This window comes from Mirounga angustirostris, unplaced genomic scaffold, assembly GCF_029215605.1.
Source record: "Mirounga angustirostris isolate CCGP_5_RB_7025 unplaced genomic scaffold, mMirAng1.0.hap1 SCAF_7, whole genome shotgun sequence".
NCBI lineage: Eukaryota > Metazoa > Chordata > Mammalia > Carnivora > Phocidae > Mirounga > Mirounga angustirostris.
Window position 1 is genome coordinate 44,537,810 of NW_026991715.1, and position 24,545 is coordinate 44,562,354.

Here is a 24,545-nt window from a genome sequence, read left to right on the forward strand (position 1 = left end):
ACTATTGTACACTTTTAAAAATAAGCATGTTTCCAAAGGATGGATTAAAATTATTTTTAGGGACATCTGGGTGACAGTCCATTAAGCATCTGACTCTTGATTTCAGCTCAGGTCATGATCTCTGAGTCATAAGATTGAGCCTTGTGTTGGGCTCTGTGCTCAGCACAGAGTCTGCTTGAGATCCTCTCCCTCTCTCTCCTTCTGCCCCTCCCCCCGTTCACGCACACACATGCTCTTGCTGTCTCTCTCTCTCAAATAAATAAATCTTTAAAAAAAATTTTTTTTTAAACCTTGGCTCAGATATAACTTGAGAAAAAAATGCTAAACAACAGAAGTGATTTGTTCTCAACGTCTATGGAAAAGACACATTTCTTTTCAACTATCTTTCCCTTTTTGGTGATTTTGGACTTCCTGGGCTATGCTAAATGTGATAATATTCTAAGTTAGCCAAATCTCTCTTAAGGATCTGCCAAACTTCAAAGCAAAGTTATGTAATTATGCATTTCCAACAGAAGAAAAAGTTAAGGTGCACATGAAAATGGGCCTAGAAATATGTAAATGTTATCAGAAACAAATTATGTATTTATCACCTTAAAATATGGATAATATAGAATCGCAGTTCTTATTTTTTAAACTGTATCCCTGATGTGCCACTATGTGAAAGTAAGTTAAACAGAGGCCTTATGCCTGCTTTGTGTGACAGCATGGGCATTTTTATTTTATTGACTGTCTTGTAGAACCCAGCCAACTTCATGGTCAAAGTCAGAAATCCTTGTCTCACTTCGACTGCTGACTCGGTCCAAACTTGCCTTGATGAGTTACAAAGTTCACTCCATTTGCCCTATCTACTCAATATGGAATAACATCTGTGAAATCAAACTCATGCAAAGCTCTGGCCATCATACGTTTTTCAGGTGGACAGAGCAGAACAAAGCTGGACTTTGTTCTATTTCAGCAAGTACAGTCTCTCTGGGCCCCAGTTATTCTTCTACCAAGTGGCTAGTTAAACCACTTACCACTAAGGCCCTGTTCAGTGCTCCTTCTCCTCTTCCTCATGATTGATCAACAATGGGCTCTTGATTGATTGTGTGTTGTTTCCTGTTCTGAAGATGATAATAGTAATTACCAAAAGCCTGACACTTATTAATGCTAGGCACTGTTCTCAATGCTGAATTTAAAAAAATGATAATTCTCCCACAATCTAATGTTGTAGGTACTGTTATTATCCTTCTTTGAAAGATGAATAAACTCTTTATCAGAAGAGGTAAATATATCAGTCAAGGTTACACAGTTAGCCAGAAGCAGAATGAAACCTCACAGAAGCTGTCTGGTTCCAGAGCGAGCACACATAATGACTCCATTGTAGGAGTAAAACAGTAGAGTATTTCAAGTTAGGATTCCTAGAGCAAGTTGCTTATTTCCAGTGTATTTTCCTCCAGTTGAGACTTTTAAACAAAATTTACATACTTTGAAATTGAAACAATTAAAAAAAATTGTACCCTTGAAATAGCTGATATATTTATTCTCCTGTTAAGCACATTTGCTTTTTAATTAAGTCCTTCCCATCTCTTCATATCAGCCCCCTGGTTAAGGACATATAGATCACTAATGGGATAGAATTTCAAAATAAAGTACAATTTTTACTAACGAGCCTTAGTTGTAGTTTATGTGACTCAAATTTAATTGAAGTTTTACTTTTCATCTGCTTTTATGTGTGCTGATATCCAAAATCTTTGCAAGTTCATTTTCATAAGAAGCTAGTAGTGGTATACAACTGTTATTAAGAAATTCTGAGAATATACTACTTCTACCAGAACATAGGCTGAGAAATTAAGTAAATTAAAATACATGAAAAAGGGGCACCTGGGTGGCTCAGTTGTTAAGTGTCTGCCTTTGGCTCAGGTCATGATTCCAGGGTCCTAGGATAGAGCCCCACATCAGGCTCCCTGCTCAACGGGAAGCCTGCTTCTCCCTCTGCCACTCCCCCTGCTTGTGTTCCCTCTCTCGCTGTGTCTCTCTCAATCGAATAAATAAATAAAATAAAATAAAAGTAAAATAAAATACATGAAAAAGATAATGACATGATACACGTAAGAAAGCTTCTAGAAATAACTTCAGTGTTAACTAGGAATTATTTACATACTCACCATTTGTTCTTTACTTAGCTTGGTGGATGATAAACTAGGTGCAATCATGCCAGAACTTTATGGTAAAGATTTAAAATATGGGACTATAGAGCTTTCAAGTGGGGCTGCAAATCATAACAAAATGTACTAAAGGTATGATGTTCTAGCATTTTCAGAACAATGAGATAGAGTAAAAACAGCATCTGAATGAGGAGTCAGGAGTCCTGTGTTCCCTTAGCTGCCCCATCAATTTGCCGAGTTACTCCTTGAGTCTCCACACAGTAAAACAGGAGATTGGACCAAATGGTTCTTGAAAGTCATACCATCTCTAACATTACTTGGTCTTGAGACTGAAATGTGTAAGGAATCAAACTGTGGCAAATTTGACCTGTTGCATTATCATTCTTGTTTCTTCTTGGAGAGCTTCTGTTTGGCCCATAACTCTCTTGTAAGTCAATGGGTGCTCTGTGAAAACACAACCCACTTAGTTTTGGTAAAGCCTTGTGGTTCTTCTATCCCTTATTGGCCACTTTTATGTGCTAGGAAAAAAGTTAACTTATATGTAATAATTGTAATTTGTTGGGCTCCCTCCTCATTCAGTTATTCACTTGTTCTAGCCTCTACTATTTTAATGATATACAACTGTTATTCAGTTGTATTCAGAATCTCTAAGGATATTCCCAGGATATGTTAGTATTTAATTTTAATAAATATATTACGTTCTTGGAGTTGGGTTCTTTGAGGGGGACAAGGAGAAATTTTAAGTGTTTATTGTAGTCTCAGCATTAGGCAAGGTGCTTTGCATTGAGAAATCTATTTGGTGAATAGACTGGACATGATAGAAGCTACAACCCTTAAAACATGCTATGTTTATGTCTTTTTCCCTGGGTTTGTGTGATATTTTGTCAGCTTCTGTGAATTCTCTGATTAGTTTTAGGTATTAGAGTAATACAACTTTCAGGTATTAGAAAGTCTAACCTGATCCAAAACAAAATGTTCATCTGGTATCCAGTTCACAGTTTCTCCCCTCATGAAACCCAATCCAATTTGGAAAAATTGTAGTGGGGAAGTGAGTCTATTCCTTTCTTCTCCTCAACAAATTTGTTACATACATATTACCTCCAATCCTCTTGACCATGCCTCAAAGTTGGTCTGGCTATTCCCATGTTATAGAAGTTAAAACTCATAAAATCTCCACCCATTTCACAGGATTTGACCCAAGGATGTCTGATTTTAGAGCACATTCTTCTCACCACCCTGTTTGGCCTGGGGTGTGTGTAGGGGAGAAGGGGATTTTGATTTCATTCTCTTACATTATGTTCCCAAATGAAGAGGATCAAAAATTTCAGTTATGTTCAGATACTTTTTGTTTATCTGCCTCTCTTTGGCAATTGTGTCACAACCTGATCCTGTCTGATGAAACTTAGATGCAAAGGGGGCTCATGACTCCTGCAATAAAGTGTAGATACTTTCTCCAGCACTGGCCCAAGCACACAAGAAATACAGAATAAAAGAAATATATACTTTATATAGAAATTATCTTATAGATGACATAAATCAATGAATTATTAAAGGACATTCTTGGATTTGAGAACAGGTCAGGACAGTACAGGCTAGTTGCAGAATAGATAATAGATTATTAGTTTTGCAAAGATGTAGAGCATTGGCATATTTCAGAGTAATTACTCAATAAACATTTGAGAGAATCTAATTTAGAAAAGGTGTCCTGGGATCAGGATTGAGATTATTTCATGTGCTACATAATATGTAGTAAGAACAATGAGCATATATGTTCTATGTGAATCATCTTCGTGTATATTACACATAGATTTAGACCTCAAGGCATAATTTCTCTCATTCTTCAGGAAACAACTTTAGAGCTTGAGTTGTTGCTTTGTCTTTTTAAAATGTATATTAATGTGTTTTTCAGTAAATCTGGTGAGTCCTGGGTTTTTATTTGAAAGCTCCTTAAGGAAAGTGGTTAAATATAAATCATCAGTGTTGAATGGATGCTGCTTGGAAAGTTTTTTCTTTCTCCTACACAAGAGAAAACAGTGGGAAATGGTGCCTCATGCCGAGAAGTCATGTTTTTCTGCTCATTCCCAGTGAAAAATTCATGGGTGACTGTCAGAAAGATCTGCTGAACTACAAATGGAGATGATACAGGAGACTGTGTGGTCAATACAATACAGCAATTCAAGATTTAACACTACAACCTAGTTTCCAATAGCATGAAGTTCAACATACATGTTAAGGTGTTTTTGAGTAATGCAGTGTATTTTTAATGGATAGAGATCTTTCCTATAGGTTGCACTGTGTCAGAAGATATGACAGTACATTGCCGACTTAAGACACCAAAGAAGGTAAAGATAGAAAGTATAAGACCTCTTTTGTTGCTCTTGAGAGATTTGAACTCTCTTCAGAACTTGGGGAGGGATTGAGATGAAACATCTTCATAAAAAAGTAAACCTTTACAAATCTGAAGTCTAACTCACCTCTGAATCACATGGTGAACAACCAAAGCACCATGACCTTATGAAGCTTTATTTGTTTTCCTGCTCAAGCAGAGGATTCCCCTGAGTGCATTCCTCAGACCTAGTGGTGAATCCAGCACCTTCAGGGTCATGTTGAGGTTTCTGAATTGAGCCTAAAAACCCTATCACCACTGCTCATGCATGTCACTCATGTGGCGTAGCTTTCTCATGCTCGCTCCCACGAGCTTGCTTCAGCCACAAATCTATCTCAGGCTCAGTTACCTTTCTACGAGACCTTGCCATGAGAATGGCTTTGTGTCCATCCCATATCCCATTAATTTAGGCTCTTTGAGACTCAATTTCAGATAACATTAAATATCTCTTAAAGAGAGAAACATTTTTTTCCCCTCCAAACCTTATTTTCTTCATCTCTATCAATACCTCCTTGGCTCTTCCCTTACTTAACTCCCATCTCTGTAATAACACTTTTCATGAAACACTTTTAAGATTCCTTTGTAAAGATACATTTTAAACTTTCTGTATATCATAATTTTCTGTTTCTTTCTCCCATCTGCTATTTAAATCTTCTCCACAGAAAACCTTGCCATTGCTTCATTTCCACATGTGGCAGGCATTCAAGCATAGCGAACTGGAGTCACAGTTACACTGAAATGAGAAGGAAATGTGCTTCCCAGCACCCCGTCAGCAGCTCCCACTGTTTGTCTTTTCTGTCTTTTTTTTTTTTTTTTTGGCCTTTTAAGCAAATGACTACCAAAGAAAAAAATCAAAACCCAAGTCAGTAGCACCTCCAACCATTGTTACACAAATTCCTGGATTTGATCATTTGAAGTTTAGGATTCCTATTGAGATCATTCCTCATGGAGAATCTGAGATGAATGTGTCTTCTAAGCTTTTAGTGATCCTTTCCTAGCTGGCTGGGTTCCTCCTTCTGTGACCCCTCAGCTGGCATCCACCTTCTCCTGTGGGTGGGGCTGTTGGGCTGGGTTCCTTTCCATTTAGCTCAAGTTCCGCTCTTGTAGCAGATCAACATCTGGCCCAAGGAACTGCCCCCTGTGTCCTCGCTACTTCCCAGACACAGCTTGGCTCTTGGCTCTATCAGGCACCTTCTCCCACTAGCCTTTTGCTTTGAGGACCTTTTCAAAGAAAATGTCCCTGTGGTCCCCAAGCCCTAGGAGACCTAGGTTGCTCTTTCTGAGGTGTTCTCTGACACCCCTCACTCCATCTCCGTCAAGGACCAAGGAAATTCCGAGCACTCTGAAAACCTTCTCTCTACCTCTAAAGAACCCATTTCCACACTGGATTCTTAGCCCTTGCTTGTATAGACTGTTGGTGAGGAGTAGACTATTCCTGCGATGGTTTTGATCACCCCTTTTGCAGGCCCTGGATTGATGACCCGGAACCTGATGAGGATGTGGGACCACTTCTTATCTCCTTTCCTCAGCTTTGGGCACTCAAATGAAATTCCCAAGCAGGAAGATTTTGTCTTGTTTTCCTTCACCATTCACATTTTTAAAAATTTTGTGTACTTGAAATTATCAGCTGATGTATCATTGAACACTACATCAGAAACTAATGATGTATTATATGTTGGCTGATTGAATTGAAATTTTTAAAAAAGGAAAGAAAGAAAAAAATTATCAATGATTTTTATGGCTTCTAGAATTTTTTTAATTAAGTTTTTAATTTTAATTCCAGTATAGTTAACATAGTGTTATATTAGTTTCAGGTGTACAATCCAGGGATTCATCATTTCCATACAACACCCAGTGCTCATCACCAGTGCCCTCCTTAATCCCCATCACCTATTTCAGCCACCCCCCTCCCCTTTGGGAACCATCAGTTTGTTCTCTGTGGTTAAATAGAGTCTCCTTCTTGGTTTGTCTCTCTCTCTTTTTTCCTTTGCTCATTTTTTTTTTTATTAAATTCCACACATGGGTGAAAACATATGGTATTTGTCTTTCTCTGACTTACTTCGCTTAGCATAATGCTCTGTAGCTCCATCCATGCCATTGCAAATGGCAAGATTTCATGCTTTTTTATGGCTGAGTAATATTCCATTCCATATATATATATATATATATATATATATATATATATCACATCTTTTTCCACTCATCTATCGATGGACACTTGGCCTGCTTCCATAATTTGGCTGTTGTAAATAATGCTGCTATGAACATAGGGGTGCATGTATCCCTTTGAATTAGTGTTTTTGTATTTTTTTGGTGAATACCTAGTTGTGTGATTATTGGATCATATGGCACTTCTATTTTTAACTTTTTGAGGAATCTCCATACTGTTTTCCACAGTGGCTGCACCAGTTTGCATTGCCACCAACCATGCTTGAGGGTTCCTTTTTCTCCACATCCTCACTAGCATTTGTTGTTTCTTGTGTTTTTTATTTTAGCCATTCAGACCTGTGTGAAGTGATATCTCATTGTAGTTTTGATTTGCATTTCCCATCATGAGCATCTATTCATGTGTCTGTTGCACATCTCTATAACTTCTTTGGAGAAATGTCTGTTTATGTCTTATGCCTATTTTTAATTGGATTATTTGTTTTTTGAGTGTTGAGTTGTAACAGTTCTTTATATATTTTGAATACTAACTCTTTATCAGATATGTCATTTGCAAATATCCTCTCCCATTCAGTAGGTTGCCTTTTGGTTTTATTGATTGTTTCCTTCACTGTGAAGAAGCTTTTTATTTTTATGTAGTCCCAATAGTTTATTTTTGTTTTTATTTCCCTTGTCTCTGGAAACATATCTAGAAAAATGTTGCTATGGCTGATGTCAGAAAAATTACTACTTGTGCTCTCTTCTAGGATTTTTATGGTTTCAGGTCTCCCATTTATTTGAGTTTATTTTTGTGTATGATGTAAGAAAGTGATCCAGTTTCATTCTTTTGCACATGGCTGTCCAGTTTTCTGAACACCATTTGTTGAAGAGACTGTCTTTTTCCCATTTCATATTCTTTCCTCCTTTATTGATGATTAATTGATCATATAATTGTGTGTTTATTTTTCTGTTCCTTTGATCTGCATGTCTATTTTTGTGCCATATGGCTTCTAGATTTTAGTTTGCTTAGAATGGCTTTTCTCACTCTCTCTTAGATTACTAGGGCTGCCATAACAGATTTCCACAAACTGGAAATAAACTTGCTTGAATAGAACACATTTATTGTCTCACAGTTCTGGAGGCCAGGCATCAAAAATCAAGGTGTCATCAGATTCATACTCTCTCTGAAGGCATTAGGGAAGGATCACCTCCAGTCCTCTCTCCTAGCTTCTGGCAGTTTTTTAGCTTATGACAGCATAACTCTAATCTTCACATGGCATTCTCCCTGTGTGTATTCTCGTCCAAATTTTCCCTTCTTACAAGGATGCCAGTCATACTGGATTAGTGGCCAATCCTATTCTAGTATGACCTCAGCCTAGCTTAACTAATTATATCTGTGATGACCCTATTTCCAAATAAAGTCACATTCTGTGGTACTGGGTATTAGAATTTCAACATATGAATTTGGAGGGTGGCACAGTTCAACCCATAACATGCTCCAATATTTGTTTAAACTGTCCTTTCTTATAGAACTTTCAGATGATCAGCAATCCAAATTGATAGTTTTTCTTACTTTTGTTTGTTTTTGTTTTTGTTTGTTTTTGGTGTTTTCCCCATCTGTGGGCAGCCTGAAATTTATTTTGATATAAAGAGTAAGGTAGGGGTAAGGATGTGCCTTGATATTTTACCAAAGAGTTAGTTAATGCTAATTTCAGTGTCTTATCCATTATGCTGTCCTCTCCAGAACCTAACGAAGTTCTTGAATCATAACCAGATATTCCATAAATGTCTTTTAGATAGAATCAAATTGCTTATCGGTGAACTGAGTTGTTACCTTTCTGACTAGATAACAGCTTATCTAAATATTTGAGCTGATAAGGGGCTATCTAAAAATTGGATCTTAGGTTGTGAAGAAATCCTAGAGAAATAACAAAGCCCAAAGCCAGGGTAATCTCAAGGATATTGGATTAAAGAAATATTAACATTTCCTGTTTATTGAAGGAAATAAAGGACATATCTTCTTCACTAGCTTAGAAGACAGGGTAATGAGCTAGAATCAAGGACTGATTTATAAGACAGATGTCTTATACTATTACATCTGGTAGCTAGATTATTTGTGTGTGTGTCTGTGTGTGTGTCTCTGTGTGTGTCTGTGTGTGTGTGTGTGTGTGTATTCAGCGTACGTTAGGTGTGTGCAGTAAAGGAGGAGGCCTAAAAGCAGCCATGTAAGCTCCTGAAAATATTTATAAGCAACATTTTAGAGCAGTAATAAAAATCATTGTTGATCCATTCTAAATTTTAAAGCTTAGAGAATCCTAATTTGCAGTGCTAAATTCATAAATATTTTTTCGTATTATAGAAACTACTGAAAACTAAGTTTTGATGGCTAGTAATGAAACTTACGTGGGTCATAGTTGATATTTGGTAAACAAAAGATATGTACTTGGAACATTATACTGCAAATAGCTGCAATTCATACAGTATAATGTATATTCATGCTCTAAGTGATTATCGTTACTAACTTGTATTTTAGAGAGTACATGGAAAAAAGTAACAATAAATAAGTAAATAAAGATAGTATGTAGAGTAAACCAGATAATTGATTAGCTTCTTTAAGTGAAGAAGCTTCACTGTACAAGGTGACAAAATAAGTCACAGACTTTGGGAAAGTGGTCAGGAAAAAAAATATGTCAAGAACTCATCTCTCAGCAAAACAGTATTTCTTTTTTGCTTTTTTTATATTTTAACATAATCTTTCCTGCATGTTTCAGAGAAAAACATTAATGTGTTAACTTTTGAAGCAAATGCCTTTTATATTACTAGCAAATATTTTTTTCTAAGAGATTTATTTTAAGCTGAGTAAAAATCTAAATGTAACCATTCTCTATTTTAACAATAACCTAACTGAAAGTCATTCCAATTTCGATATAATCATGACTTAAAAAAAAAAAGCTTAGAAAAACATGAATAATGCTGAGCTCCTTCATCATTGACTCAAAAGAGTTATTCTGATTAAAAAAAAAAACTGAGGGTTGCTGGAGTGGAGAGGGGTGGGAAGGATGGGGTGGTAGTTGGTGAGGGTATGTGCTGTGGTGAGCACTGTAAATTGTGTAAGATTGATGAATCACAGACCTGTACCCCTGAAATAAATAATACATTATATGTTAATAAAAACAAAAAAAAAAAGCAAAAGAAAAAAAATCTTTTGCTGTCTTTGCTCAATGAGGATATAAATAGAAAAAACTATAAAACTATATATAACTATATAATATAATTATGTGTCCAAACTCAACTTTTTTTTCCTGCTTGGTGAGCCTTATCATTTCAGATTCTGGCTGAGATGTGCTTTCCAACTTAATGGGGCCCTGCTTGGCTATATTGTAGCCCCTGTCATCCCCTCCCCACCCGTCACAGTCCTTGCCAGAGCAAGCTGTCGGGCACTGTAAGCAAGGAGAAGTGAGTGAAGGAGAATCCTCAGTGTGAGATGGGTGGTATGACTAAGGGGACCTGGCGGGTGCTTGAATGCCTATGAGGCTTTCATTAGGTTCACTGACAGCTTTGAGCCTCATCGTCACACTTTGAACTAGATGCTTTCTTTAGCCCTTTCATCCCTCTGTAGCCTTAACAGTATCTCCGTTGAAAGGGGAGTCTTTGCCCTGAATGAGGACACAATCTTTGGTGTATTTAAGCCTATTTATGAGGCAGACAACTCTATTACGTATTAAGCCTGTGTTCTCATCTAGAACACCTTAGTTCTCCTTTTAAAGCCTTTCACTTGATGGTTTTTCCACATGCGACAACACATTCTGTTTCCTGATAGTCTCACAGCCTTTGTTTCTCTGACCAAAGGCAGTTTTTTCCAGTTCACATATTTTCAGTAGGTGTCTGAAAATATGCCTTCAGATGGTCTTTACTGTATTTGAATATTTTAACCTCAAATTAAGCTATTTAATGCTGCTTCTTGGCTCAAAAACCAGAATCAGAACCGGAGAATCCAAATGTAAATTAGTCAGCAAACTCATGCAGGCTTTTCTTTGCACAGAGACATAAGCAGAGGCAATGTTTTCTTCAGAGTCCATGAGTGGCAAACATATCCTTTAGGAAACAGAATGTTTGACTTCCAGCAAGAAATGTGTGCTGAGCTCAGTCTTTTAGAGGTTCAGTTTGTCAGCAGATTTTTGTGTAATTCAAACTTCTGCTTATTTCTTTCAGAATCTAAAATTCCTCTGAATATGTTAAATAACTGATCGCTATAGCCTTATAAACTGAAATAAACAGGAAAATTAGCTTTATTTACAAGTGGTAGTCAGGAAAGCATGGTACTAATTTATAGCAAATAAAAGACAAAAAAAGGAAGGAGTTATATAATTTGCGAATGAGAAGTATAAAAATTTCCCATATGGAGAAAATGAGATACCCTAAAGCAGTACCAGCAATTTAGCTCCTTGTAAAATGAGCCACTGAACCTTCCTCTGAGATCCTAGAACCTAAAAAAAATAAGTAATTTTACCAGGCTATCTAACCAAGAAGAAAAACTTAAAGTGCCCAGAAACCAGATCAGGAATGATTAATCAAGAGCACACTTTTTGAATGCAGCATTATTAAAGTAAATTGTGAAAAGACAGTGACCTGGATGTTTGTGTGTTCTTCACATACACACGCACACCTGCAAAACAATTAGGAAGAAAATATTAGAGTTATCCCTGCATTTGCTTCCTATTGCTTCTGTAACAAATTTCCACAAACTTACACTTCTCCTTACCTCAAGAAATGACAGTTCTTCTGACACGCTAGCCTCTCGTTTCCTTGACCTCTGTATTACCAGTGACTTTCACCTTCCATTCCAGGTCATTTGCCTACTCTTATGGTACATCCTGGGCATATCTTTTGAAATCTTAAAATCAGACTTCCCCTCTCTGATTAAAACCATTATTCATCCAGTTTTCTCCCACAGGGGCCTTACTACACATACAATGAAGTTGAGGTTGTAAAATAATTTGTCAAACAGTATAGAATACAGAAGAGTATAGGAAGGAGACTTCTGTTTAAACAGAGAAGCTTGAATACAGATACTCCTTTCCTCTGCCTTCTAAACCCCTAGTAAAATGGGAAAGCACAGGAAGGGCTGCGAATGTGTTACACAATTCTGGAACAGGGAGAGCCCCTGATGAAGTAACTGACTCCCGTGGCAGGACCTGTGTCTCAGGGGCAAGGCGAGGGTAGATTCATTCTGCTGAACCTTGTAAAATCTCAGAACCTGGAAACATCCGGTACTACAAGAAGTGGAAGTGAAGGAGACAATCTGATAGATTATCTGATGTGTTTGACCAAATAACAATAGCATTAAGAAGTTGATGGGGCGATGAGAAAGAATTAACCATGATTCCATAGATGAAGGTGCAAATGAGACATGAGGAAATTATTAACTTCAGGAAAACCTAAAAAATGAACAAGAAAAAGATACTACTTCTATCAGCAGTGAAAGATAGTTGCATAGTTGTAATAATGTAAAATAGAGCATTAGATTGAATGAACACTTATGTTCTTTTGTTGCAGTTTTTTGGGAATTTGGAGGGAAAAGAAATTGGGGTGAGGGTATTGTTGAGTTCAAGCCTCCTCTCTTAAAATAGGAAGCCAGTAGATAATGTCTAAAATTGACCAATTAAAAATAGCAAGAACACATATTAATGAGAAATATGGGTGTTAAGATTGAAGTTATATAGAGTACTGAGGCCTTGGCTATTGTTTTTCATAATAAGGTTTTAAAATAAGGTGTACATGTGACTATGATAAAAATTAACATTTACTAAGATGAAAAACAAACAAAAGTCTCAGGGGAAGGTGGGAGATTGGGTTAGATATCTAAAGTAAAGGAGCTGATCTTGTATTTGCTGATGTATATGAACGCATAGGCTTGCCGTTGAGATCGCTTGTAGCAGTTATTAACACTACCCATCACAGGCTTCCCTTCAGGAAGAACTAGTTGACAAAATTTATTTTGGTTATTTACTGTCTTGTACATTAGGTCCACTGTATAATGGAGCCAACAGTTAACAATAAAAGCCACACCAAAGAACTGAAGTGACTGAGCCAACTGAATGCCAGGGAGCAATGGAGTCCCCATCCTTAGGAGAACGCTCCTGAGGAGCCCACTGCAGGGAGAGACCAGTGAGTGCAGGCCTGGGACTGCATAGAAGTTCTGGTGGTGCAGGGACAGCCAATCAGATTTTCCAGCTTTCACTCCTGCCATATCACAGTGCCTCTCTAGGCTGAGAAAATTGTCACTTGAGATAAGGGAAAATGAGGGCAGATGGCTGGAAGTGGCAAGTTGTGAAGAAAAAGGTCAAGAAGGAAAGAAGACAAGACACCCAAGGTGTTTTATAAACAATGGAGAAAGGAGGGTAGTGAATGGAAAGAAAGGGCAGGGGGGAAGTGACTTGAATAGCGTCTATTTTTATTGACATAATCAATAAAATAAAACTTTTCTCATAAAACAATAAGATCCTAATCAGGTTTGCTTATATCCAATGGATGTGCTCATTTCTTGACACTAAAGTTAAATACTCTTCAGGTAGGTAGGAAGAGGGGAATGGAGAATTTGTTAATGAAATATAATACTGAGCAAAGTGACACTTTGTTTTAAAACAAGTTTTAAAAATTCTTACGAGGATAAGGACAGGGAAGAAGGAATCAGGATTGATCAGCTTACTATCAGACAGTTTGACTTCCTATCTCATGCAGGGAATTGGTTCAACTCTGTGTAGCCCCATTTCTATGAATTCCACAGGGACAGGGATGTAGCTGATGCATCCTCTGGACTTAATTAGATGTTTGGCAAGTTGTAGGTTATCAGTGAATGTTGCTTGAACTGAACAGAAGTAAATGTTGTTGTTTATTTTTTTCTTCCCAGTTTTCTTTTCCCCCTTTAAAGTTGAATGTGACACTGAATCGTTTTTGCTTAAGGACTTAATCCTAATCACTTTTCATTAGGATGTTTATCTAGCCATGAAAGCTATAGAGGAAACTGAGCCAATTATCTGAAATAAAAATGTTGGAGCCCAAATCCTCTAATTTAGCTATCTTATGTTATGTAAATAAATCACATATGTAATTGTGTACATGTCAAAGACAAACACCCAAACAACAATATAGTTGCCCAAATGTCTTCCTTTTTAGATTGAACTAACAAAAATATCAACAATTCTCTTACCACTGTGAGTTCTATTATTATCTGTGTCTCTTATTATCTATTATCTCTTTGTTATGCTTCTCTCTGATTCTCTCTCTCTCCCCCCTTTCTCTCCCATACACACGCATGCACACACAAATACAAATCGAATTCTTAGGACCAGCTCTCCTATTCAAATGGGGAGGAGAGGAAAGACTCTTGTCAGTACTTTTCATCTTGAAATAAATTTATAAATAACAGGGTCATCTTTTGACCCATGCAGTTGTCCAGCCAATGACCACTAAAACATTCAACTGAAGGAGAAGAGAAGCCTTCACCTATTTAGCAAGATCTCTCCAACAACACTACCAATTTTGACACAAGCCCAATAACCCCATAAAATAGAGTTTGTTTGTTTTTAAACCTTTTAGTTTTAAATCTCTGGGGGACTTCAACCATTGACCTAGAGCTCCACAGCTTTTTTCCATTGTGAACAACCCAAACCACCAGCTCTCCAGTGAACAATAATGACACTATAGTCATCTTTGTTTTCTTTAGTGGCTTATTAACAACAAGATCATCCTGTCACCTTCATGAGCTAAAGCTCTTCTAGAAATGATTGCAGCTCATTTTGTCCACCCACTAAATACCAAAATAACCTGCTGTCTTCGCAAAATGTGTGTTCACTCCCCAAATCATATTTTATGCCAAGTTTTAGAGGAGAGGGAACCATGCCAGAACTCATTTTAAAACGAAGTTCTATTTTCTATTTCTAGTGCTATTGCATGGTAGACAGCTGGAGTTTCATTTAAGTTGATTTCTTCCTTGACACTATTTCTTTTCATATATGAATTAGCTAGAATTGTGCTTAAAGTGGAATTAACTAATTCTGAACTAAAACAACAACAACAATGAAAATTAATTGTAAGTAAATAAAACCCTGTAAACATTACAGTAATAATATGCTCGGTGTTGGAGTTAACATGTTTTTGTGCATTTAGGAAATACTGATTTTATTAATGTTAGGAAAGTGCACCTAATAAATCCTGGTCTATATATGAATGCGGCATAAATTGAGGTAGAAGACAAAAAAATAAGAAGACCCAAGTCAGCTAAAGAGAATAAGGCCAAGATTACATTTAGTATAATGAGCCTAATCCAAATGTTAGTGCAGTTCATCCTGTGTATAAGTTTAAAATATGCTTAAGAAAAAATGTGGTTGGGCATTTAGATGTACTGGTATCCTTTGTGGTCACTAATGTATTATTTGGTATTCTTTAGTTTATCAAGTCTTAGACTTTGATCACTGAAAACATTTCAGATCCAGGTCCCTGAACAGATTTGCTAAGGTTCTATTCAGTTTATAATTTCTGTTATTTCACCTTTTCTCACCTATCAACCATCTTTGACACTTGGGTTGAATAAACTATTTCCAACGTATCTATTTTAATTATTTTTTGTAAATGCTTTAGGAAGGGCAGAATGTTTGCTTCTACAGAAATGCTTAGAATCCTTTTTCTTGGTGCTAAAAGCTATGGATTTTTAATAATTTATTTACTGTCTGCTAGAGATTGGAGTTTTCTAACTATGTCCTTGGAGCTGGGCATTCTCATGGTCTCTCCAGAGCTCCCATAAAGGATGAATTCCATAAAAAATGTTAACAATTTTGTTGACTTCTCCCATTTACTTCTCCCCCCCTTTTAAACATAAAATCTGAGCCTGGCTGGCTAAAGGTTATTTACCCAACAGCATATTCTTTATAGCAGCCATGTGTCCCATCAAACAGCCCTACCACCCCCACCTTACTCTTTGAGGGGAAATAGAAGTATCTCCAGGATCCAGAATAGGTCAAGGACCATTCTAAATTGTACGCTTTAATATTTGGCAATGTATTTGACTCTATCAGGTCTGTAAACATGGCCTTTTTTGATTGTATTGGGAATGTAGTCTATTCCATTTTTAAAAGGCAACCTTTTTATGCCGCTGAATTATGAAAACTTTAACTAATGTAATGTAACATTCTACACAACAGGTTTTGCTCCTCATCTTTCCTAAGAACATCGCACTACTATCTTCTTAAGCCAAAGATTCAATAGAAAGATCAGGAAACCTTTATATTCTTTATCATTTTGCAATCTACTTAAATTTACTTCAGTGCTTTATTGATATTTCTTTGTCTTTGATTCTGCGAATAGAAATTAAATATGGACATATTTGCATCTTTGATTATTAATGATGATAATCTGATACCACTTAGAAAATCAGTAGACATAGTCTCTTGATAGATCAGTGAAGTCCAACATGTATTTAATTTAGTTTCACTGTCTTTGTAAGTTTTACATTAATAATTTGTTAGTACTCTTTGATGAGTTAGGTGTATATCCTCTACAATAGGGAATAAAGATAGTTGACATTTATTGACCTTTATCTGTGTGCCAGGCATTATGCTAAGCATTATATGTAGTTTACTCTCACTCAATCCTCACAGAAGCTCTATGAATTTGATGCTATTTTTATTCCCATTTTTACAAATGAGGAAACTGAAGCTCAGGGAAATTGAAGGTAACATGTCTACCGTGAGGTGAGACCAGAAGTTAAGGTAGGAAGTCTGACTCCAGAAGAATTCCTGACCATTATTATATACTACCTCTAATATGAAAATAATGTTGTTTTCTTAATATAAATTTGATATGAACATCTTATCCTGTTCCCTAGTGCCAAATTAATGTTTCACAACAGACATCTAAAACTCGATCGACTTTTGGCTATCAGTTCCTATAATTTACCCAGCTTTGGGTTGAGATTCTATAGCAACTTAAATCTTTCAGTTACATAGATGTCTATTTTGTAACCAGTTAATTTAGGGGGCACTCCCTGAAGTAATGCCGCTCAAGATAAGATTTTGTTATTACACAATAACAGATGTTTTATTAAAGAAAATGATGTATGGGTCAGGTGAGTTTCTGGTTATATGGTTATATCTGTTCTAAGATTTGTGTTTTGTGAACAGTTAAAATCAATGTAGCCATGTACCCTCATGGTGAAGAAAAGGCCTTGGTCACCCATTTATCTATGTGCTGGAGCAGATACAAAATTATTTCTTAAGAAGAATCATGCTCTTGTCTCCATATACTCCCTTGGCACACTTCAAGTGGATCAGAAATGCCCTCTCTTCAGATTATTACTCTTAACTGCTTCCTCAACTTTCCTAAGAGGATGCAATCCTGCTCCTTTCTTCAGATAACTATTAAAGTATATTGCTTCATGCTTCAGTGATATCATAGACTAATTGCACTCCAGATTCTTATCTAACCCTTGGCATTCAATATTTATCAACAGCTCAGCAGTATGAAGCAACATTGAGGGAGGATACCCTGAAGTGTGTATGGCCTCTCTATTCCTCTAAAATGCTTTACAATCTATTCCTAATTATGCATGCTAGGAAAAAAGATGTATGTACATCCATCCAAATTGTGTCCTCCTATTTGAGTGACTTTTCTAAATTCACACCTTTTTCTTGTTTTTTTTTAAAGGATTTATTTATTTATTTATTTATTTATTTGAGAGAGAGAGATAGCAAGAGAGAGTGCACATAGAGAGAGTGTGAGAGAGAAGCAGACTCCCCGCTGAGCGGAGAGCCCGATGTGGGGCTTGATCCCACGACACTGGGATCATGACCTGAGCTGAAGGCAGACACCTAACCAACTGAGCCACCCAGGTGCCCCCCACAACTTTTTCTAGAAGAGGCATTAAGAAGATTATTGGGGAACTATAAGGAATGCCTTGTGGCTCTATATGTGACTCATTCTCTGCATTAAAAATAAATACTTCTCCTTAAGTAGTTCTATATTTATTTGAGTTGGTCTGAACTTTTTTTTAACTTTAAAAGAATTATTTTTTAAAAATGAAACAATGGTAGCTGAGTACATTCTTGTTTCAGTTATCTATTATTGTGTAACCTACTACACCAAAACTAAGTAGCTTAAAATATTTTACTCTTTCTCGTGATTTCATGGGTCAGAAATTTGAACAGTGCGTGATGGGGGTGGTTCATCTCTCTCCACATGATGCTTGCTGGTTTGGTGTATCCAAAATGGCTTCTGTACTCACATGCCTGACACTTCAGCCAGGATGGTTGGGGCAGCTGGGGTTGGCCGGAATAACTCAACTGGGGTCCCAACTGTGGGGACACAGTTTTCTGTGTGCCTTAACTTTCCTGCATGCAATCTAGGAGTCTTTCCTCCTCTTCCTGGTCTCTGCATGTGGTCTCTACAACACGGCAGCCCATCCAGCTTTATACATGGCAACTTAAGGCTCCCCCGAGGCACAAAAGTTGAAGCTGAAAGATCTGCTTAATGCTTAGACTCTAAAATGGCACAAGGGTATTTTGCTGCATTTGTAATTTAAGCATGTCATGGGCCCAGCTCTGTGTCATAGGCTATAGAAAGGCATAAGTGCCAGGAGTGCAATTAATTGTAGACCACCAATGATACTGACTGCTACAGTTCCATTAGGTTATAAAATAGTGATGTAACTAATAAGCTTTGTAATCACTAATAAACCCAGTTGCCACATTTAAAAAGGATAACAATTGATCATGAGATAAGAGGCCATTATTGAAGATAATTTGCAGAAGTAGATTTCCATGTTAAATAAGTTGCTCTTAAGCCATTTTTATATCTAGCTTATTAATAATAGCTCTATAAGAACAAAGAACCCACAAATTATGATGATTCATACCATTTCCACTCAAAAAAATAAATAGTCCCAAAACCTTTGAAAAGTTGCCTGGGTATTCTCTTTAAAGTTCTGTAAGTTGGTTAGAGAAAAAGAAAGAGAAAAGATGCTTTGTATGGTGGTATGCTTCATTTCTGGAATAAGTATTGTTGAAGGTCATTTTGCGTGTGATTTTAAAACCAAAATCTCTAGCTATAAGGCATGGCATTTTTATATTTCATACAATTAAGGTAAATTTTGATAATTATTTTGACAAGTAGTAGACTTTAGCAGTAGTAGTAGTATTTAGAGTAGTAGAGCAAAGGGGGAACTAATAGTGTGTGGAGTGGTTATGAACCTACTGAAAAACCTACTGAAAAACTTTTGCTGGCACCATGGAGGTATGAGCTTGGAAAATCCAAAATGTGATCTAGATGGGGGAAAAAAATCCTTCACAATATGGAAATATAGTAAAACCAGAGGACTCATTGAAGACAAAGTATTTTTATATGCAGTTCCCAAATTTTAAAATTAGTTATCTGGCTATAGCATAACTTGCTTCATGAAAGTAGCTATAGCCCTTTGCCAGCAGTAGATGACCACTTACTTTGCCATTTCTAGGGGCACTTTGGAGGAAATATTGTGAATCTACTGAGTGAGTGATAATAGACCTACACGACTCACTTCGTTAATACTATGAACAAACTGCTATGGAAACAGAAAGGAAAAAGAGTAAAGTGGTAAATTCCTTATTGCTGTGATCATAAAGTGTGGACAAGTGAGACTTTGATAAGTGATCATAATAATTGATGAATTGGCTGGGGCATAAATTGCCTGGATGAGTCAGTGATAGATTTTCATTTTTTTATCTTAATAAAGTATTTGTGATTTTTATAGTGTTCAAGGCCAATAGAACCATACATTAGGCTTTAAAATTTACAAGCCTACATCTTTCACTTCTCACAGTTTTTCACATTTCAATTCTTATAGTTGAATTTAGCCTCACCTCACCCTCGCCCAGAAGCTGGGTGGTCACATAACCCCAACCATTTCCTCTTCCCTTCCCCCTTACACCCCTTCCTCCTATGTTGTTGACTTTAAGTGGGTCTTTTGTTGTTGTTGTTGTGAATCAAATTTTCCAAGTTTATTTCTTCGTCAAAAACATGTCGTTTTTTTTAATTTATTTTTTTAATTTTATTATGTTATGTTAGCCACCATACAATACATCATTAGTTTTTGATGTAGAGATCCACGATCCATTGTTTTTGTATAACATCCAGTGCTCCATGCAATATGTGCCCTCCTTAATACACGTCACTGGGCTAACCCATCCCCCCACCGCCCTCCCCTCTAAAACCCTGTTTGTTTCTCAGAGTCCATAGTCTCTCATGGTTCATCTCTCCCTCCCATTTCCCTCCCTTCATTTTTCCCTTCCTTCTCTTAATGTCTTCCATGCTATTCCTTCTGTTCTACAAATAAGTGAAACCATATGATAATTGACTTTCTCTGCTTGACTTATTTCACTTAGCATAATCTCCTCCAGTCTCATCCATGTTGATGTAAAAGTTGGATATTCATCCTTTCTGATGGCTGAGTAATATTCCATTGTATATATGGACCACATCTTCTTTATCCATTCATCTGTTGAAGGGCATCTCAGCTCTTTGCACAGTTTGGCTATTGCGGACATTGCTGCTATGAAGCTGGGGTGCATATGGCCCTTCTTTTCACTACATCTGTGTCTTTGGGGTAAATACCCAGTAGTGCAATTGCTGGGTCATAGGGTAGCTCTATTTTTAAATTTTTGAGGAACCTCCACACTGTTTTCCAAAGTGGCTGTACCAATTATGGTTACTGCAGCTCCAGTAGAGGCTGTGATAGGGTGACTTGAGGAGGGAAAGAGGGTCAGTGTGGCAGGAATGAAGGAGAGAGGGAAAGAAGAGAAGATAGGGGTAGCTAAGAAGCAGATCATATAGGTTCTGATAGCTCATGCCGAAGAGCTTGGATTGTATTTTAAGGTCAGTGGGAAGGTACTGGAGGGCTTTAAGTTTTAGAAGATTGTCTGCTGTAAATGTACAGTAGGGTTGCCTTTACGTGGTTTTGTTTTGTTTTTTTGTTTTGTTTTGTTTTCCTAAATAGACTGAGCTTTAGTAGAGAAATAGAGAAAAGCTTTAAGAAGCAGGGAGTATTGAAGATATATAGATGAAGTGTCTGTTTGATGAATATCGGTAAAATCTACAGGAAATGGAAAGTCAAGGAAAGAAGCAAGGAAGAGAGGAAGAAATGTTCTTCTGTATTCCCTACAGAAGCTCGGTACTGACATAGATGGAGAAGGGAAACGAGCCAAACCACTTTTACAGTCTTTAAACAGACTGATTAAAAGGTCTAGCTAGAACAGGAAAATATGGATAATTAGCAGACGTAATGAACTGAGAGACTTTGACTGCCATTCTGGAGGAGCCATGTTGGTTCAAAATGTCTTTTCAGGGAATTGAAATCTTCTGATAGGCAGTGAGCGTGACTTACACTTCCTTTATTGTGCATTGTGCTTAGAACATAGACAGTGAACACTGTGTGTTTGATCTCTCCCCTTTCTCTCCCTCTCTCTCTCTCTCTTTATATATATATATAGCTTAACATAGTTTTGGACTATATTTTATCTGTTTTGTGCTCACCTATGATGTCACTGAAAGAATATATCAGATAAATCCAATTTATACCATGATTTGATTAGTGTGTGGAACTGGTCTTCTTGTTCTTTAATCGTAAATGAATCATTCTACTCTTCTCTTCACAAAATGTGATTGTGTCCTGAAGATTGATGGATCTAAGCATATTTTGGACTGGGAGAATCAGTCTAGACTTCAGCTAAAGCAATAAAGTGGTGCTTTTTCTTCAAGGTCGGAACACCCAAGGGCAAGTAGGCCTGCTGCAGAATATCCATTTAATAGATTCATGTGTTACAGCTGGCATGAAAATAGTTCCAAGTGGCTAGATGCTAAAAAACCCCAAAGTATATGTAATACAGTAGTGAGAGAATAATGTTATATATATAATTTAAATGCATCCCCAAATATAGACATTTGCCTTTTTATTGCAGTGTTTCATAAACAAGTTTAGCTAGTACAATATTCAATGTTTTTAAATGTTTAGATAATGCATTTGTCAAAAGACAATAAATTGATTTACCATTTTCCAGACATGTGAATATATATATGCTAGTAAGAAAAAAGAAAAAAGGTTAGGTTGATCTCATGTTTATGAGTACATAGTAAACTCAGGTAATGATAGCTTTTGCTAATAACTGAGATTTCATTTTGATGTTCAGCATGAAGTTTAGCCAGCTACCACCAAGCTACATTAAATTGAAGTGGGGAAATATGACAGAACATGTTACATTTGTTCGTGGGTTTTGACCTATATGTATTATTTTTATCGTAGTAAACATTGAAGTGACATTCCATTCAAATATAAGTAAGCATAAACAAACCCCTATAAACACTCCCCTTATTGTCACCAGGTGTTTGGTGAGACTCTCCTTGGGTCACCTTTTCTGGCATTGCTTTTCCATTTCTACTCCTTTTTCAATTACTTTTCAGGAAATAAAGTACTCAGACAATGGTTGTGGTTCTTTAAAACACCTATAATATTATAGCCCCTTTAAACTCAAAATATAACTTCTTAAAACCATGCAACCTACCTGAACCAGGAATTAAAATTTTAATATAAATTGGGAATGAACTTTTTTGGTTTCAAACTGTGAGAGATAGGGGAGAATGTATCTTGCTTACTACAAACCAGCACATTTTTCTTTTTCTATCCAAAGTTATCAAAAACCTGCAATATTGTGTTCACTGTTTTTATTAAATAGCTATTAATTCAGCTAAGCAGTAGGGATAAGAAATTGAGGTGAATGCTAGAGACTACTACAGAGCCCCACAGAGCACTCAGGAGTTCCTCTGTTAGACTCAATGCCCTGGAGTGCAGGACATTATCATATACAACCCTGCGACCTCAGTGCCTAACCCAGTGACCCGAACACAGAGGGCTTGGTAAATGTTTGCCTGATGGTGTGTCAATTGTAGATTATGCATGGAGCAGGGCACTTTGATGAGAAACCACAAGCTTCTCATCTGGAGGCTTCTCTGAGTGAGATCAAACACCACATCTTCCCAACTAGACCATAACCTCCTTGAAAGAAGGGCCACATCTATTCATCTTTTTTTTAAATCCCTGAAGTCAGTATGGGACATGGGAGTGGTTTATGAATGTATTTTAAAAATTAATGGAAATACTTTAGAAGACAAAGGCAGTGTCTTTACATCTGTTTCATGTAATTCAATCTTCTGAAACTTCCAGGAAATATTAAAATCCAAAACATCCCGATTCCCCATACTTTTACGTTCCATAATGTAAGGGATGGGGAGAAGAAAAAAAAATGTGTGCGTGCATGTGTGTGTGCATGCGTGTAACATCAATTCCATGACTGGAATGTGACTTATTCAGGGGACTTCAGAAAGTGAGCATTCACTTGAAGATCTCTTGGGTAAACTTGAGATTGTTCCCTCCAAGCTCTGAGCCCCAACTTGTTTATCTACACAACAGGGATGATATTTACGGCACATCTCCTCCAAAGTTGGTCTAAGATCAAGTAAGATAATATATGTAATTAAATGTAATGAACCACGAAGTGTTTCATACTTTGCCAAGCTAACCATTGTAAGTTCCCTCAAGCTGTCCTTGGTGGCATGATTGTAAAATGTGTCACTGTATTGAGTTAATTTCCTAGCCAGTTGTAACAGATAGGAATGTCTCCATGTATATTTATGTATATTTATTGTATATATGTTATTATTTATATATTGTACTTATATAATATTATGCATAACTATATATGTATATGTACATATATGTATATGTGTATTCATGTATATATGTCTAAGTTCATCCATAAGAAAAACTTTACAAGAGAATAATGATGTCCTGTGGAGTATACTGTCCCGCATGGGACACTCATGACTTCCCAGGCCTCAGCAGCAGCTTCTAAACTTCTCTGACCACAACTACAATAAAAAATATATTTTACATCACAAACCAATTTGCACACATACCCAGAGACACAGACTAAAATCTCTATAAAATGACACTTACGGGCACCTGGGTGGCTCAGTTGGTTGAGCGACTGCCTTCGGCTCAGGTCATGATCCTGGAGTCCCGGGATCGAGTCCCGCATCGGGCTCCCTGCTCAGCGGGGGGTCTGCTTCTCCCTCTGACCCTCTTCCCTCTCATGCTCTCTTTATCTCATTGTCTTTCTCAAATAAATAAATAAAATCTTTAAAAAAAATTTAAAAAAATGACACTTACTATGGGTGATGTATGGTGATACGTCCTGTCATATCCTGTTAATTTTTTTAAAATGCTGTCCATGACCCACTTCACTGACTTTCTGGCCCACTGGTGGGTTAAAAGCCACAATTTGAATGTCACTGCCACCTAGGCTGTCCATGCAAACTCCTTGTACATCCCAGATAGACCATTTTCTCCCAGGCCCCATGCACTTAAGGCTACACCTCTTCTTGCAAAACTTACATAGCATTGTCTGCTGACAGACTCAACTCAAAGCATTACCTCTTCTTTAGGAAGCCTTCCTTGACTTCCTTCAAGCAGTTAGTGGGCCACACCTGTCACCACTCTATACCTGTGTCCCAGACACCCATCAGGTCTCTGTCATAGCATTTTCCAGGTGGTGTCTCTCTCTCCCCTTCCCTCCCTCCCTCTCTTTCTCTCTCCTTCAGTGGGCCACCTCCTGTTCGCCCTCCCCTTCCCTCCCTCCCTGTCTCTCTTTCTCTCTCCTTCAGTGGGCCACCTCCTGTTCGCCCTCCTCTTCTCTCCCTCCCAGCTGCCCTCCTTTCCTTTTTCTCCTTTTCCTCATAAAGGATAAAAGATACAATAGCCTTTGAGGAAATTTGAAAATAGAGAAGAA

At 37.2% G+C, this 24,545-nt stretch overlaps 1 protein-coding gene across 1 annotated transcript in view; it reads left to right on the forward strand.

The window, feature by feature from the left end:
• RAB3C (RAB3C, member RAS oncogene family) overlaps positions 1-24,545 on the forward strand; it is a 268,621-nt gene that overhangs the window by 61,890 nt on the left and 182,186 nt on the right. The window lies entirely within an intron of this gene.